Source organism: Cyprinus carpio, chromosome B12 (genome assembly GCF_018340385.1).
Source record: "Cyprinus carpio isolate SPL01 chromosome B12, ASM1834038v1, whole genome shotgun sequence".
Lineage (NCBI taxonomy): Eukaryota > Metazoa > Chordata > Actinopteri > Cypriniformes > Cyprinidae > Cyprinus > Cyprinus carpio.
This window is the reverse complement of record NC_056608.1, coordinates 5,484,764-5,499,807: the sequence shown is the minus strand read 5'-3', so window position 1 is coordinate 5,499,807 and position 15,044 is coordinate 5,484,764. Positions and strand designations below refer to the sequence as shown.

General features: G+C 35.2%; 1 protein-coding gene across 5 annotated transcripts in view; it reads left to right on the top strand.

The window, feature by feature from the left end:
- The first annotated feature begins 2,626 nt into the window (after positions 1–2,626).
- The window catches only part of LOC109063877 (protocadherin-15-like), a 192,879-nt gene continuing 180,461 nt past the window's right edge, over positions 2,627–15,044 (top strand). For 3 of the 5 annotated variants that reach the window (XM_042735019.1, XM_042735018.1, XM_042735016.1), the window contains exon 1: positions 2,627–2,979. The gene's annotated coding sequence lies outside the window, so the exon portion shown is untranslated. The remainder of the gene's footprint in view (positions 2,980–15,044) is intronic. The other 2 variants (XM_042735020.1, XM_042735017.1) reach the window with 1 other exon arrangement.

Below are 15,044 nucleotides of genomic sequence, written 5' to 3'. Positions count from 1 at the left end.
TTGCTGCACTATTGTTATCAATTATTATTGGTCCCCAAGTATTAATAATGGTTCTTATAATTATCATCAATGTTGACAACAGCTTTTATGTTTAATATTTTTGTGGAAACCATTATTATTATTATTATTTTATTTTTTTTCAGGATTTGATGAATAGAAAGTTCAAAATAACAGCAATTATTTGAAATAGAAATATTTTGTAACATTATAAATGTCTTTACTGTCACTTTTGATCAATTTAATATTTCCTTGCACGTATTCAGTAACTTTTATCAGTTTTATGCTGACTAAAATTGTACTCTGCAAATATTTTAGTTGATAAAAAACTGCAACGCCTAAAGCATTGAGTACACTATTCTAATACAATAGTATGAATTATTTATACTGTAATTATTCATTTTCCATGGAAACAGTGTTTTCAAATCTGCACATTCTCTAGCACATAACTTGTGCATTTACACAGAGATTCGTGGGAAGATATGACCTCTAAAGCTTTGATGTTGCCTAAAGTGTGACTGTAAACTGGGATCATCTGTGCTTTGATGTTATTAAATTGCAACACTGAGTTGTGCAACATTTAATAACTGTTTGCGAATCCCATAGAAATGAATTAAATGTATCATAAACTGAATCTTACTTCTCACATCTTTTTTTTTTTTTTTTTTTTTTTTTTTGTGCAAACTCCAAAAATGGATCAATGCAAAATTAATATGGATTCTTTTGGTAAATGTAATGGAAAACTTGTTAAAGATTAGTCTTTTTTATTTATTTATTTTTCCCAACCTTGGAGTCTTGCCTTACAGCCGTTCTAATTTGCATCATTTTGTGCAGATACAAGTTGTAATATTAAGTTTATGATTATGTTATTATTAATCTCAAATCTACAGGATGTCTTTGGGTGAATTCATTATCCCACTAGCGAACTGCTTAAGTTCACCGGTGTTCTTTCACCGTTCAGCTTCAGAGCGGGTCAATCCTTGACATTACTGACTGATGCACTATTTTAAAAGCAAGTTCTTCCTCGTTTTTCTTCATTAAAAACTTTTAATATCTTTCTCATCATTTTCATCAACAGTATGTTTTAATTAAAAAACTGATTATCATCTTAATGTGAATTTTTCGTCTCATTATTATTGCTGACAAAATCAAAAAACCTTTTGTTAACTTACAGCATCTTTAATAACTATGCCTCTGATGCATCAGTATGCAAACACTCTTTCCACGGCTTAATCTGAAGTGTATTATGGTCTGTTTCTGTCAACACAATACAATTTTGACTGATCTCGTATCCTATTAACATGAGTGTCCTAAAGCGTGCTTGTTTAAAGTTGCCTATATCTTTCGAGCTGTCCTCATACAGCTTATAAATTCCCTTTCTCCTTGGTAGACCATTTGATGGCCTCTTGGTGGATGGTTTTCTTAATACTGGGGCTGAATAGGATTTAATGTAATCCCACTCAGGGAACAGATGGACTGATAGCATTCCCTGCCTTAATGCAGACCTGCGTTTAACTCATGGGCTATATTTACACCCCAGTGAAGCCCCTCCCAAATCCTCTCACTGTCTTGGATCATATCTAGACACCAATTTCCCTCCGACAGTGACTAATTCTAGTGCATGAACATTTGAGAGGAATTTTCATTTAAGAGACTCTTTAATGAACCACTTGCTCTTGCAATGTTGGTAAATACTTGTAATGTTGATAACCACAAAAAAAAAAAAAAAAAAAAAAAACTTGAATTGGCCCACCTTTTTATATAAAGCACAAAATATTGAGTGAGACACTTACAAATGAAGTAAACATGGCCAATCCTTAAATATTAAGAATGTATAGCAACAAGATGTAAACTATAACCATGGTAACATGATTTTAGTGTGAAAAAAATAACTTGATAGATTGTGGTAATCAACATTATGCCGAACATGCTATTGATTGAGCTTAAGCTGATAACTTGTCCCTTTCCTGAACCCAAACCCAATAAATGGCATACCCAAAATATATAGTCTACTTTTTTTCTTACATGATGTCGACACAACCAAATGACTGAAGTAGCCATTATTATTTCCCGCGAAATCCGTCTGGACTCTCTAAAATATAAATTGCTATTATAAGCTTAACGATGTAAATAATGGTAATCACAGACAAAAAAAAAAAAAAAAAAAAAAAAAAAAAAAATATATATATATATCACAGCTTTAACTTGTATCAAACCCGGATTGTCAATTTAATCAGTTGTATATATTTGATCTCCTTAGGAGAAATGCATGGAAACAAATGACATTTGTTGAAATTAAGTGATTAGATCTATTAAAATAACAGGAGTATAGCCTAAATAGCACATATCGTTTTGCGTTTGGAGAATTTGATATGAAATCATTCTGAAATGCAGTTTAAGACTACTTATGTTTCTCAGAAGAAAAAAAAAAATCTGAAAAGCTTAAAGACTCGAATTGTTCTTTATTTAATTTCATTGGTATGAGTAACATTTGAGATCTTAAAGAGATATCAATCGTTTTTTTTTTCTTTCTTTCCTGTGGGTGGCCATGCGCTCTCTGCGCTCTAATAAGATTACTCCCACGCCACGGCAGGTGCGTATTCACCAGTTTGAGCTCTTAAAATAGATGGCTGCCATTAAGGCGGAGGAGACCACAGAGGCTGGATCGCATTGCCACCCAACTTCATGATATTTTCTCTCTGCGTGGGAATCCTCGCTGTCCTCGGGAGTGAATTAAAGACAGAGGGCAGCAGAGCTCCTAAACCTGACTGCTCGGGATGCGTTCGGCACTGAGGAGTTTCTGATACTCTCCAGCCGTCTGAGGAGGATTTGCATGGCTTTACAACTCACGCGGTAAGACTTTCTGCGCTTCTTCAATCGCTGCGCAATAGCGCGTCAAGGAAAGTTAGTGACACTTTGCGCGCAAAGCGATTCAGTTTTTGGATTGTTATTCCGATGGTTGACAAGTCGTTGGATGAGGAGGTGAGTGACTAAGTAAGGGTTTATTTCTCTTTGGGTCGGCTGCTCTGAATCACATTTGGGGCTCGGGTTGTGTAGTATCTTAGGTTCTTGGCGCGTAACGGCGCATGGAAATGTTGTGAATTGCACACAGGACGCGTTGACGTGCTAGCGATTGCATTTGGAAGATTTATTGATGAAAACCGGCAAGTGGTTTTGATACAGTGACTGACACAGTTTCCCAGCCTGACGTGAGTGATGTGTCTACAGGACTCCGGATTACCGTATGCTCATCCTATTACGCCGCACATTCCCGCAATCTGTTGCCTCCGCATTTAATTTATTTAACGAAAGTAAAATAGAAATCGATCAGATTCATTCAAACAGTGATTGCAATCTAAAATGTAACAACAGTGCGCATAAAAAGTTTGACTTGCATTCAATCGTTGTATTTACTATCGTAACCATACACAGTACTATATTGCTACTACTGTAAAATCATACAGTTAACATGAGATATATATATTTTTTAATGCTGTCATTATAATCTCCTTTCTTTATGATAATGGTGGCAGTTTTAACAATAATTAGTAAGAATGGCAATTTGGTGGTAACTGGTAAATTTAGTTAATGATCATTAACAAAATCTACCAGTTACCACCAAATTGCCATTCTTACTAGTTATTGTTAAAACTGTTTAATACTGATGTTAACGATAATGCCTTAATAGTGAAAGGAGGCGGTATTTTCAACCTGACTTGACCCTTGAAAATGACTTCTGTTAATGTGACCTACTGACGTTTGCTTGATTTACTCATATTAAAGAAACTGACTTGAATAAAACCAATTCATTTAGGTGTTACAACATGAGGGACATTCTGAACATTTGAATTTAAGCATTCCTCCACCGAACCAAAGAGATGTTCTGTTCTTTTGACTAGTTTTGATGTCAGACTTATCATCAATCAGCATTCTGAAAAGAAGAAAACATCTTTGTAGTTTTATTGGTCAAAACCCCAAAATTAAATTGTATTAATATCTCAGTTCTTACTCCTAAATAGCAATGAAATTAAATTGAGATGGCTTGCTTGTCAGAGAAATAGCTCATAGTTTTCTCACATACTGTATGTTGCCTACACAACAATGTCTCAAACTCCAAAGGCTGATGTCAGTATGAACTCAAACATTTATCAGATTCTTCAAAGACCAATCGATCTGAGCTATGGCATCCACATTTGTTTTATTTTATTTTTATTTCATTTACATCAAAATTTAATTCTCAAGTAATTTTAGAAGAAGAATCCAAAGCAAACAAAGCTGAAACCTACTGTAACTGAGAGTCTCCTGAGCTATAAAAAAATCAACTTCTGAACAATGTAATTTTACTCAGGGGAACCTCCCCGTCTTAGTGTTCTTATAGATATGTCAGTGTGATCCGATACTGGTGATGAATTACAGAGTTAGACCATATAGAAGGAGCTGGTGTGGATCTACAGGAACATTAAATGCCAAGTGAACACAATGAAAAGCTGCTGGTCTTCTGTAGTGATAACCTCCTCTGGAGCACGTATGGCTTCTACCCCTCCTTTCCTCATTAATTATTGACCCCACCACATGTTCCTCAACTCCTATGTTATTTGTGATGGTGTCTGTCTCTGTGCTGCAGGTTAGGTCAACAGCTTGTGAGTCACCCAGTGGGTCTATTACCATGACGCCGTGTTTACCCATTTTAAATATTTACAGAAATAGACATGTGCTGGTGGCTTTAACGCTAAATTAAATGATCTTATCAGACCTTATCCCTATTTCCTTTTCCGACAAAAATAGTTAAACAATGATCTCTCTCTTTTTTAATATACACCTTAGAAAATTATTATTATTATTTGATTTTTATTAGACTTTTTCATTGCACTCTTGCAGGTCACAAACTTAAAATTCAAATAAAACTGTCTAAAAAGATGCCCACATACTTGTTCATGTGCATTTCAAGGGATAGTTTGTCCAGAAATTAAAGTTATGTCATTAATTACTCTCCTTTATGTTGTTCCAAACCATTTTTGTTCAATTTCAAAGCACAAATGAACACTTCAACACACATACATAGAGCTTGTCAAATACAGTCAACAGAAGATTTTAAATATTTACAGAAATAGCAGACACATGCTGGTGGGTTTTATGGTAAATTAAATTAACTTATCCAACCACATTTACTCCACTGACAAAAATATTGAAACGCTTTCCTTACAGTGTAGAAGAATACAGAAGATAACTTCAGTTAATCCAAAAATGAAAACTGGCATCAATTAGTCACCCCAATTGTCTTTCCAAATCATTTTGTTCCCACAAATTAACACTTCAACACACATACATAGAGCTAATCAAATATGGTCAACAGGAGTTTTTAAAATATTTACAGAGAAAACTTGCTGGTGGGTTTTGCACTAAATTAAATGAGATTTTCCTACTTCCACTGACAAAAATATTTAAACAATTTCCTTACAGTATAGTAGAATACAGAAAATAAGCTCAAAGCTTAAAATCCAAATAAAATGAGCCAAAAAAAGTCAATTTGACATTAATTACTTATGTTCAAAGAATAATTTATTAAAAATGACAATTACATCATCAGTTACTCACCTTCACATCATTCCAAAACCTTCTGTTCATCTTCGACACATAAATGAACATGGCAACATACATACATAATGCGCAGCAAATATGGCCAACAGAAGCTTTTAAATATTTACAGAAATAGACATGTGTGGATAGGTGTTACAGTAAATTAAAAGAGCTTATCCAACCCATTTCCTCTGCTGACAAAAATATTTAAACATAATTTCCAAATAGGCTACAGAAGAAAACATTTCTGTATTTCTATCATATATCCTAGCAATTCTTTGTGTGTGAATTCATATTGGCTATTTTGAAATTGCCAATGTGGCCAAAAGCCAAGCATCCATTGCTTTTTAGCTATGTCCTTCATGCTTGGGATTCTGTATATTTCAGCGTACCCTCCCCACCCGTCGTGCTTTGCGTGGGTTGATTCATTGCTAGGCTGCCCATCATTGTTTCACTGTCTCTGGCTGTCTCATTAAAGACATTGGCTAATAGGATTTATCCTGCTCTGAGGCAACCATAGTAAATGCTCATTTAGCTGGAGCACCCTCGTCAAATGGGGCCTCTGTAATCAGACACTCAGGGACGTTGAGCCCTCCAATTCATCTCGGCCACCTGGTCTAAACACTGACTGGAGGCGGCAGTATCGCAGAGGGCTTGTGGGATACAGTGAGCCTGTCATTAGAAAGAAATGTCGTTTGACACATCTGACCCGTCTGGGGTTGGCTAAACCTGGAAGGGGATACAGAGAGTTTTGACCCTCTGATGGAGGTCGCCCTCTGACAGAACCCACGGTGGCTTTGCATTTGCTCTTGGGCTGAATTCTGTCAAGGCTTAGTGGACTGCAGGTCTTTTTCAAGACTAAATACTTCTCAGCTTGTAGACATTTGGTAGGTTTTTTGTCAGATTAGAACTTAATATTTATAGCTTCTTTTAATTTCTTACTGAAAAAAAAAAAGAAAAAAGATGGTTACACAATTTTCACTCACAAATTGCTAGTATATTTCACAAATAATTACAAAGAAGTGGTGAGAAACACATGGCATTTAATAGATATAGTATTTTCTCTTAAGCCGTACTCCAGTTACTATATCTTTGTTGTATTTACAAATTCGAAAAACAGTTTTGCCAGTGTTCTTTTGCAGGTCACAAGCTTAAAATCCACATATAAATTAGCCAAAAGATGTCCACATAATTGTTCACAGGCACTTCAAGAGATGGTTCACCCCCCAAAAAATGAAAATTCAGTCATTATTTGCTCAATTTCAAGAGATACTGTAGTTCACCAAAAATGAAATTCTTTCATTTCTGTCACGATAGCTCTATGGGAGTTTAGCATGGTAATGTACATGGCAGTGTTCTTGTGTCTTGCTACGCTGCAGCAGCAGAGCAAGTAATGAGACTTGCTACTGCCAATACATTCACAGAAATGCTGCTCCTGCACATAACATATAAAATAACCCTCATATATAACACACAATAAATCACCCTATAGCAGATATATACAGGTGGAGCTGGGGAAGGTGGAGGGCTTCTGAAATGCTCTGCAACTGCTACAGCAAGCATTAGTCGAGTATTTGAATGTTGAGCAGCAAGCTCATTGGCTGCTGATACAAAAAGAAACCAATCAGCTATGGCAGGAGAATATTGATGCCATTGTGTCATATTGAGGTAGAATTTCTCAAAGATTTCATGACAGAACTTGGGATTTACTTTGTGAATCTTCAGAACTTCAGAATTTGGTTCATCTTCATAACACAAATAATGACAAACATGCACACACATAGTACAGATTCTGTTGATCCATTTATGTGCTCTACTGTATATATGTACGCTGATCAATAGTTGTATTTATGAATGCATTTACATGTATGCGTTTAGCAGATGCTATCCGCACACATGTAAATGCAACGATTTTATGAAGCGACTAGATTAGGAAACATACTAGAGCAGAGAATTAATGCATTTTATATGTAAATTAAAGAGTACATGAAATCTGTTCATCATATAAAGTGATTGTGTCTCTTCAGAAGACTTGGATTAAAGGATGTCTTTTAGGATGCCTTTATAAACTTTGATTAGTGAAAGTTTTAGTGGAATGGACTTTCAGTGGAGGGACAGAGGTCTCTCAGTTTTCATTATAAATAACTTTTTTAAAGATGAATGAAAGTCTTATGGGTTTGTAACAACACCATGGTAGGAAATCATTGACAGATTTTTTTTTTTTTTTTTTGGTGAACTGTTGTCTTTCCAAACCTGTATGCAGTGTTTTTTTTCCCCCCTATGGAACACAAAATAGATTTGTTTTTTAAAGAATTGTCACACTGCTCTTATCCACATAATGGTTTTTAAAAGTGACTATGGTGAAAAAAAAAGCATTATTGTACACCTTTAGAAGCCATATGATAATTATTCACTGAATATCTTCCCCTGAAAATATTCTTGTTATTCATTTCAAAATGATATATGCACATGTGACTAATGGTGTTTAGTATCAGTAGTGGCATGTGAGTGAGCAAATAATAGAAATTGTAATTTTTTAAGTGAAGTGTTTCTGTAATTTACTGATAGTGTGTTTGGATGCATAATTTAATCCTTCACATCCATTAATGTGCAGTTGTTTGTCCGGGTGACATCACCATATAATAAGTCATAAACCTGCCATAATTTTATTTACATGCTTGTGTTTTGAGCTAAAAAAAGTGTGAAAATTAAAGAGTCTGTCTTCCTTTTCCTGTGTACCATGGCATTTGACTATAGTTATAATGAATCAGCTGGATTGATTATGGTCTTCTGCAGGGATAGTGTGCAAACTCCCAAATGAGTTGAAGTTAATAATGTCTCGCTTAGATGATCAGTAACTGTGCATCAGTTATCATTAAATAAATAAACAATAAAAACATTATTTTGGAGAATAAGCTGCTATCAGTTTACCAAGATGGATTTTTCCCTATATATTTTATTTGTGGTATTTAGATGTATCAGTGACCGGTTTAGTTTGCCTAAAACTGTTATGGAAAAGAAGAGGTCCGTTTTGAAGCCATTTTCATAACTTTCCCTTTTCATCCTTGATTTTAGTGAGCTGAACTGAAACATCTCAGGAAATTACCCCATGAATACTTTCAGAAACAGGATGAAGCAAGGAAAGAATCAATTCAGCTTGTGTTTGAGGGACTCTCACACCACACACACACTGGCGCACATACCCTGCATATTTTACCCTATTAATCACGGAATAGGAAGAAAGTGAATTATTCAACCATAAACATACTTTTGTGCCAACCATAGGTGATAGTCAGTTAATTTGCTTCTTTTTTACCCCATATTGTGATTGTTCATCTCAGAAGATCCACATGAGTAACTCATAAATTCTTGTGTTTTTGAATGAAAAGAAATTGTCACCAAATGTGGATTAAACCAGTTAATAGTTTATCCCCATCCTAATGCAAAACAGTTTTACTTCAAAGTGGATGACAGCTCAAGAAGCGTAACTCATCACAAGGCGAAAAGACATTAGTGAGAATAAGTCATGAGTCAGAGGAAAGACTTATTTTTGTTCATTTGCCATGGCAGATGACGTCCGTCTTTCTAAAAACACACACGGCCTGATTACCTCACACCAGAGATAATGAAAGAAGATTGATTCAGCCACTCATCTAATGGACAGTAAAACACCGTTGGTGAGATCAGGCCTTAAAGGAACAGTTCATGCAAAAGGTAATTCTAATAAAAGTCTGATAGTAGTTGTGGATGAACCATAGTTGAATGGAAAAAAGCTGCTTAACCATTGTTCAGAATATCTCATCTTTTGTTGCATGTAAAAAAAAAAAAAAATTGGAACACAGGATTGAAACGACATGAGGGAGATTAAATTTAGTTTTGGATAAACTGTCCATTTAAATGTGCATACATTTACTACAGCTAAGCAAAAACTATCAAGTCTATTGTGGACAACAGTGGATGAACAGTATGTTAATTTCCTCATGGCAGAATAAATCACTGCCTCCTGCAGTTCCATCACATTGCATTTTGCCCCTGCCTCATTATGTCCTGACTGTTGTTTTCTAGCTGCCGTGTGGCTGAAAGTAATGGTGTACTGTTCCACGGTCAGTGAAACACAGAGTGTATTGGATTAGCTATGTTGACAGGTTCGGTGTGGCCCATTACCTTACTGATCTCTGTCAGAATCCCAGCCTACTCAGTTCAGCATTGAGGCTGACTGATATTACCATTACCCACAATTCTCTAATAAACGTGCTATCGCTCTTTGAGTGTCTTGCTTGTTGCCAGGAATTGTTAAAAAAAAAAAAAAAAAAATCATATAATAGGAGATTGAGCTTTTGGCAGTTGTGCTTTTGTTCCCCATGTTGTGATTCATTTAGGTTGCTGCAGCATTCTGTCTTTCTACCCTGTGTCTTTTAACAACCATCTTGAGGCAAATTTTCATGAGATTTATTCTTCAGGAAGCTTTATCTATCTATCATTGTTCTGTCATTCTGTGTCTATCATTCTAACGCTCTATATATCGCTCTGTGCTGTTCTGTCTATCTTTTTATCTAACTATTGTTCTGTCCATAGGCGCGATTTGTGTTTCTGTCTGTGGGTGCTCAACCCCCGCCCACCTATCCCCCCACCCCAACGGGATGTTTCTTACTATAATTATATAAAACACATTTTTACCGCCATTTACACACATAACTGAGCTAAGTTATCATACACATACGCAATATATTTAATATTTTCTAATATTTCATTCTCATTACTCCATTAGTAATAATTATAATATTTATATATATACTGGGTTTTGTTTTTTATTATTTTTTTCCTAGAGTATACTCCGTGAGATGGTGTGTTTGATAAATTCACTAAACAAAATTTATCTTGCGAAGTGAAACGCACGGACTGCAGATACTTTATTTAGTAACCAAATAGGCCTAGTACACACATTGGGCCTAATTTATGAAACATTCGTAAATATAGGAGCAAATTCTGAGTAATTTGCGCGTAAAACAGACTTTCCCGAAAACTGTCCTCCAGATTCAGAAACGCCTCGTACACATCAGATTTGATAGTTAAACATGTGCATGTTAATTAATTCCAATCATTCGCAAATAGGACACTATTATTCACAATTTGCATAATCCCCACATATAAATTACAGCTACGCATATCGTGTGTCCAGAAATGCAGTGGAATATTCTGGTCTACTTTCTCAGGTTTGGCTCCAATATATTGCATAAATGCAAAAAAGACTAATAGGCCATGTGCCTAACAATAAATATTCAATAACGTGTGTGCACCAAAGCGTTTTTAGCCAGCTGAAAAAATGTCAGGTTCTCTTCTTAAAACGACCAGCTGGTGGTACTTGAGAATACTTTGGTGGCACAGCATTTTTCCAGCTGTCCACTTGGTTGCTATGATGTGGAATATCCTTGGCAGTAACGTATTACTAGTATCTAATTTTGAAGAATATTACTGAATATAAAAATGCAGTAACCAGCAATATTAACTTCTCTATTGTTGTTCAGTTGTTGTGCAAGTAGGATGATTGGTCGGAGTAGTATTTGTCCCGCCCCTCCTCCATTGATTGGACTGCTGGGTAAAAGTGACAAGTGAAAAGTGGTGTGTTTTACCCAAAGCTAAACAGTTATCAACTCTCAGCTACAAAATAAAAAAAAATAAAATAATAAATAAAAAACAGAGCAAACGTCCTTGTAAAATATTAAGATGGCAGTGCATCATAAATTCAGTGTCATCAGTTTGCCAAAAAGAATGTATACGCACAATTTACACATGGTAAGGAGCAAGTGTACATTTATTTCGTACCAACTAACATTTTCCGAAAATTTATGTCAGAACAGCTTTACGAACGATTTACATGAATTTCTGCTTGTGTTATATGAGGCCCATTCTTTCTATGAGGGTTGCGCTTCACTAAATAAAATTATTTAATAAATACCTTTTTACAATAAGCACTTATTCGCGTGTACACAGGACAAAGTTTGAGGGCACACATGTAATATCTGAGGGAGCGCAGAGCCAAGATCTCTATATGGGAGAGCAAGCCTGCTGCAAGCCGAGAGATTCGTATTACAATAATGCACTCTCAACATTTGCCATTAAAATAACTCCAAAAACGGCCTCTAATGAACTATGAAAACGAGAATAAAGTCATACAAGCTGCAATCCTTTTCTTATTGGTTAATATTAATGGAGACTATATCCTGTTTTTTCATGGGGCCTGTACTGTAGTTCTATCTATCTATCTATCTATCTATCTATCTATCTATCTATCTATCTATCTATCTATCTATCTATCTATCTATCTATCTATCTATCTATCTATCTATCTGTCTATCTAACGTTCACTTGTTCGTTCATTTGTTCATTCATTTGTTCGTTCATTTGTTCATCATTCTGTCATTCTGTATCTATCATTATCTCATTCTATCTATCGTTAAGTTGTTCTGTCTATCTTTCTAACTATTGTTCTATTATTCTTTTTATAATTCTGTCTGTCTGTCGTGCCATATATCGGTGTGCCGTTTTATTAATCTATCTATCTATCTATCTGTCTATCTATCTATCTATCTATCTATCTATCTATCTATCTATCTATCTATCTATCTATCTATCTATCTATCTATCTATCTATCTATCTATCTATCTATCTATCTATGTATCTATCTATCTATCTGTTTATGCATTGTTCTCTCATACTGTGTCTGTCTGTCTATACAAGTGACGTGATTTGAAGGCAGCATATGTTCAGCTCCTCTTTGTGAAATTGTGGCTCTGGGAAGCCTTTACAAAGTCAAGCAGGTGTTGTTTCAGTTACTCTCAGAGATTAGGGTTCAACTAGAGAGTGCCATTCTAGACCATTAGCTTATTGGAGGCCCGTAGCTTTATTGTGCACTGATTGTAAGGCTGCACACAAAAGGCTGCACTCAATTTTGTCTAATTTCTCGAAACCAAAAAGAAATTTAGAAGGAAACACACTAATAGAACTCGCCCCTTGCATGCGTCTGCCGTCAATCCATTGCATTCTCACGACGTAGCACTGAAGCATCTCTCATTGATTGTCCAGAGGAAGACCTTTATATTAAGGAACACAGGGGAGAGATATACTTCCATCCTGACAACAGAGGATGAAATTACATTTGTGTCTCCAAAGACTCTTTCAGTTCAGAAGAAGAAAGACCATTCATAATGATAGTCGGCAAGCATGGCAGTGCAATGATCAACTCCAGTGTTGAGGGTTTTGATGTAGTACAAGTCGAAAAGCTTGAAAGTACATGTCTCTCTCTGTCTTTCTGTATGCTTGTCTCTTTTTCACTCATCAATAGAACTTTTCATCAAGTAGCTTTGGATTTGCTGATGTGATTTGATATCTGGAAGACAACACATTATATTTTTGTTGTTTCTGGCTTTTCAAAATAGCCTCTGTGTTTTGCAAAGCCATGTCCTGATACCCTAAAGGAATTTGTCAAGATTGTATTACAGATGCCGAAGACTAGCTTGTGCTGAGCTGATGTTCATTCGGATCTGATGTCAATTGTTTATTTTTGGAAATGCTCTTATTTGCATTCACGCAGTATATCTGTCAGTGACGTCAAATGATTTTTTTTTTTTTTGTATCACCAATTCTGAGTACTGGGAAAAAATACATGGCACAGAACTGAAAACAGAAAAATAACAATTATGTTTTTGTGCAACCAAGTTTGTGTGTGTGTGTGTTTTCCTGGATTATTAGCAGACCCATATGAATCTGTACCTAGAGAATTTTCACAAAATAAAAACATTTAAGTTCCACACATGTGTTTCTTGATTAAATATTTATTATTTTTCATGAAGTTTTAAATAGTTATACATTTTTTGGTAGTTTTAAATATTCATTTTTTTGTTTTCTAATTAATATTCATTGCTATTTATAAAATATTTAGGCTAACTAGATTATGCTGTTAGTTACCAATAAGGCTGTTGTTCTCATTAACACATTTTATTAGGTTTAAATCAGTTCAGCAATTTCACAGTGTCAGAATCGTAATTGTGCCTGCCTGTTTCTTAATATGGGCCAACATAGTCAGATACTAGGAGATTGAAAAAAAAAAAGTACTGCAATGTCATATATTTATAGTCATAAACTTTTATTAAAAATATTGCTATAGCATCAGTTGTTAAATTTTTTTATATATATTGATTTGTTTTTTTTTGTTTTTTTTCATTTTGAAAATTTATGATGTAAGTGAAAGTGAAGTGACATACAGCCAAGTATGGTGAACCATACTCAGAATTCGTGCTCTGCATTTAACCCATCCAAAGTGCACACACACAGCAGTGAACACACACACACCGTGAACACACACCCGGAGAAGTGGGCAGCCATTTATGCTGCGGCACCCGGGGAGCAGTTGGGGATTCGGTGCCTTGCTCAAGGACACCTCAGTCGTGGTATTGCCGGCCCGAGACTCGAACCCACAACCTTAGGGTTAGGAGTCAAACTCTCTAACCACTAGGCCATGACTTCCCCAAGTGCAAAATGCCTCACATCTCTTGCAAAATGAAGCACTGCATTCAAAATATCCCAAACACATCTCAAAAGCAAACATTTGCAGACAACTTTGCCATAATATTAATTCCTGTTAGATTTTTGTGTTACATAGACAATGTGTGTTGTGTTTTGCAAAAAGTGTTTTATGAAATTGAAAACTGAGGTAAAGGCTGAGAATTAGTGTATGTTTTGTATGGTTCTGGTGTTTGAGTGTCAAGTTTCAGAAATTGTGTGACCAGTAAAGATTTTGTGTGTAAGCAGTTGTTGAAAGAGTTTTAAAAAAATGTAAAAAGTGTTAAGTGTGTTAGGTGTTATTGACGGTATTGTATTTTTTATATTTTTCTTGTGTTAGTGGGTTTAGAAAATGATTTAAATGTGTTTGTTTAATCATAACAATTAATGAAAACGCAACTTGTTTGTTCACAATTAAACTCCTTAGAGCTACCTTAGAATTTATGGCCCCATAAATCTAATGACCAATTTTTTTAGTCTTTAGTTAAATAAATAAATAAATAAATAATTAAGGTTTTCCCAGAAAATTTGAGTTATTATATTTTATTATAAACACACTGATGATGTAAAAGCAGATTTATGAGTGTATGAGTTCACCTGTTTGGCATGATGACATTTAAGTTTTCCAAAAACCTCTTTAGTCCCATTTAGCCACTTAACACCTGCCTCTTTCAAGAAATGTAAAAGCTCTAAAAATCACAAGGGGTATTACTGGTCTATTTTAAGTCATAGAATAAAGCGTAAAAAGATCTTGAGCTTGTGTTCACCACAGAAACTATTTCAGGCATTTAACCGAAAACCTATTCAAAAACAATGCTTGTTTAGAACTTTTTTTTTTTTTCTGATGAAATGGAAAAGTTGTCGAAAAAACGTAAAACATTAGGCACAATCATCTCTCAGCAATCAGTGT